This window comes from Nuphar pumila, chromosome 9, assembly GCF_984573655.1.
Source record: "Nuphar pumila chromosome 9, dmNupPumi1.hap1.1, whole genome shotgun sequence".
NCBI lineage: Eukaryota > Viridiplantae > Streptophyta > Magnoliopsida > Nymphaeales > Nymphaeaceae > Nuphar > Nuphar pumila.
In genome coordinates, this window is record NC_143257.1 from 121,465,335 (window position 1) to 121,469,434 (window position 4,100).

The 4,100-nt window shown below is 37.2% G+C and overlaps 1 long non-coding RNA gene across 1 annotated transcript; it reads left to right on the plus strand.

The window, feature by feature from the left end:
• Positions 1–490: 490 nt before the first annotated feature.
• Positions 491–2,105, plus strand: LOC149829147 (uncharacterized). Its single transcript, XR_016434196.1, has 2 exons — positions 491–935; positions 1,785–2,105. It is a non-coding gene; the product is annotated as an uncharacterized LOC149829147 (long non-coding RNA).
• Positions 2,106–4,100: the final 1,995 nt, after the last annotated feature.

A 4,100-nucleotide genomic window follows, 5' to 3' on the forward strand; every position in this document is an offset into this window, starting at 1 on the left:
GCCCCAAAGATGAAGCTATTTATTAATCGGGTGTTTTCTGAATTTTTTCTTTACTATGTAAGAAAAGTTTTTTTTATTTTTTATTAATTTTATTGGCGATATTTTCCAATAAAAAGGTGGGAAGAATAAAAAGTTCAATATCTCATTATAAAAAATTAGAGTTATTTTCCTGTTTTGAGCCCACTACGCAGACTGTTACACCAAGTATCCAGAGCATATCCAATGATTGGGCCCGAGTACTTTACAAATTAAACTACTCGGTCCACACAAAACACAGAAAATCGCTGTGCATTAACGATTTTCTGTGTTTTGTGTTTTATACAGAATATCACCGTCCGCGTAGTGATTTTTGGTGTTAGTGTTTTACACCAAAAAAAATAGCTACACGCCTTAGTGATTTTCTGTGTTTTGTGTGGCTGATACACATACACACACATCTTAAATAAACCAAAATGCCAAGATCAAGAGAAAGAGAGAGTATTTGGTAAGAAAGGGCATGCGTTTCTAAAACTTCTACCGACTCAGGTTTCTCAAAAAAGTGGGTTGGTGGGAATGGCAGCTGATGACAGTGCTTATCCACCAATACATACTAACTGGGATAACCTTATCACAACTCTTGACTTTTTCAGTTTCTTCAAGTACTAGTTAGATCTCTCTTTATCTCTCTCTGGTTGTAAAGTTAACATTCAAACAAGACGGCCATGTTAGTCAAAGTACTACGTCTATATATTTCCCACTTGTAATGAACCTCATCTATAAATTTCCAACAAGTAATATACCTTAACTGCAAGTGAACCTCTTAAAGAGAGAGATTAGAACCCAACACAAAGCCATGAGGTGCAGGTCATCAAATATAGTGAATGTCATGGGTGTGGCTGTCATCCTCTTCTTCCTTGTTGGATCATCCATGGCTGCCGGCCGCCTCGATTGCAAAGGTATATATTTATATACATGCATATGTCATTCATGCACATCGATATAACAATCTTCCTCCTTTTAACTCCTGTTTGGATAATGTCCTAGGCTTTGCATGTTATCAGCTAGAACATGAAATCAATCATCTAGTTTCTTGGATACATGGTTACTTGGCATTAGGGCTGCAAATGGATGGGATACAGGCAATTTCTTGCTAGATCCGAATCAGCAACTGAAATTTACTATCCAGATAAGATCCAATACAGTAGGGCTAAATTAGGACCCAACATATTTGTGATAATAGTGGAACCTGTGATGAAAACAATAAAAACTAGGCTCTTTACATGTAAGAAAGTTTGTTCCTACTTAAAATACTGATCGAAATCCAGTCCCAAATGAATTCCCATTTAGCAAAGCAGAATACAATCCAAAATCACATTTGGATCTTATTATTGGGTCTGAATCTGAAAGTAATATGTTGGATTTGGATGGGTTGTCTAATTATACTTGCTCGCTTGCAGGCTAGTTTGCAAGTTTTCTATGAGCTTCGTCAAGTATAGGGACATGTTGGGGCATTATGATGCTCCTCACATGGAAACATTGCATTTTTTTCTCTTCAAAGAGAGAGAGAGAGAGAGAGAGAGAGAGAGGCCACTCAACCTCATAGGTAGTAGTATGGCAGACATAGATTGGATCTTGCTTATTGGTCGGATTCATCTACCATAACTTAGATCAACTCTTCTTTTGAGGGTTTTCTCATGAAGTTGCACCAAATCATGTCTTAACATTGTAATTATAATTATTTTGATCATTAATCTTTTGCTTCAAGACCATGAGTTGCTAACATGAGATGCAACAATTGGATGCAGGTAAGAGCGCATGGCCAGAACTGGTCGGTACACAAGGAAGCTTTGCCAAAACCATTATTGAAAGGGAGAACCACCATGTAAAGGCTGCCTTTGAGGGGGATCCATTTTGTGCTACTAGAGATATTCGCTGCGACCGCGTTTGCATCTTGCTTAACTCCTATGGAAGGGTTGCTCGCACCCCTAACATACTATAAATGGCTCTTAAATATGTAACAATGTTACTTATAATTACTAAATAAGTGTGCTTGATGACCATTTATGTATCAGCAGAAATATTTAATGAATAAAAAAGTTTGTCAATATAATGGATGAGTTTCAGAAGCCTTGTTGGTAATGACGATTCACAACAATAGTATTGTTGGAACTAGCTTGAACATGAACAACAGTTATTGGTGCTTGAACATGAATAACTGCTATTGGTGCTTGAACAAGAACACCCACACTTACATGACCTATTGTGGCTATTTCTACATGAACCACTTCTTGTATAGTTTTTGTCATATTTTATTTAACATCTTATAAATATAAGGATCTATCCATTTCATCCTTTATGGTGAGTTATGTTGATTCTTCAGGGCCCTCTTGAAGAGCCAGTCAAAACTTGCTAGAAAATTGTTATCATCCATTTTCTTATTCACTTTGTGGAAGAGACATTACCACAGTTCTGGTCATGGACAATTTCAATTGCAGGTTATAACAAACTTGTGATACAACCTTTTCTGATCCCATCTTTATCTTCCCCAGGGGAGTCTGATTGACCTTTCTTGGTTCTTTCAGGGAGAGGGTCTGAAACTGCATGGTTTAATCATCGTCTATTCTGCATTTTTCTGCTATGTTATGCTCTCTTCTTATCTCTCTTCTATCTCATTTATAATTTCTTGTTGTGAATTGTTCGGTAGGTGACCTCTTGTCATCCTATTCGTTGTTAATCTTGTGCTGAATTCTTCCTATCAGTAATAAAATTTCTCTTTCTTTCAAAAACAAAAAGAAATAGAATTCGACAATATTAAAAAAAATATACCTCACTTTTAAAGATATTTGGTTGGTGTCAAATGTACGATGATGTTACCCAATATTATATGTATAATAATAATAATAATAATTATTATTATTATTATTATTATTATTATTATTTTATTATCATGCGAGGACAAAAGTCCCCAACTTGTGGTTTACAACAAAATTAGTGTTGAGAACTGCAAAAGACATTCCTGTTTAGGGGCAATATTGTATGCATTATTGACCCCTAAATTTAGGGATGGTAATAGAGAGGGGTAGGGGACAAGGTCTCCACCCCCGCCCCATGTAGTAACTCAAAGCTTCATCACCACACAAGGATGAATATTATCCTCCACCCCCGGCTTCATCCATGTTTCATGTCCTTCAACCACGGTCCAAATGGAGGCGAAGTGGGTCTTCATTTCTTCTTTCTCTATTGTCACCCCCATAGAAGGATAGGGGATGGGGTGAGGCGAGGATCGGGACAGAGACGGAGCAGGACTGGGGAAGCATAAGTCCATGAGGTTCGATTATTAATTAAACGGTATGGTTTTATGAAATTTTATACTAAGCTAGGCCCGTAATTAAAAATTTAGTTAAAAATAAAATCAAGTTTATTTTTAAGCTGATTTCTTTGATTAAGAATTCTTTTGAACTCCACTGATTGGAAAATCATGAGTAAATAATGTCAACCAAAGTAGCAAACGTTGGGCCTATGCCTTAAAAAAATGTATCATGATAAGGCTTATTCCTATTCCATATAGGGCTATAATTTGTTGAGCCGGTCAAAAATTGGCCATCAAGTGGGGCCCTGACAGTAGACCTGCCGACAACCCACCTTACCCCATTTGGAATGAGAATGGAGGACATGAAACAGAGATGTAGGCTAGGATGGAAGTTGAAATCAAAACTCGTGCGAGTATGGAGGCGGGACCCCGCTCTGCCTTGTCTCATCCCCAAAGCCCGTTAGTCAAATAACTAAAATATCCTTAATGATTTAATAAATTTTCCGTCTTTGGGTTGCCGCTTCTCTAATAAGCTCTTCTTCCTCTACTTCCTTTGGTCGGTGTAGTGCACCCTTCAATGGTTCAGCCTCCTTCTTTAAGGATGGTAATAGGATACATGGTTACTTGGCAATAGGGCTGCAGATGGATTGGATACAGGCAAATTGTTGCTAGATCCGAATCTGCAACTGAAATTTACTATGCAAATAAGATCCAATATAGTTGGGCTACTTAAATTAGGATCCAACATATTTGTGGTAATGGTGGAACCTGTGATGAAAACAATAAAAAATAGGATCTTTATAAGTAAGAA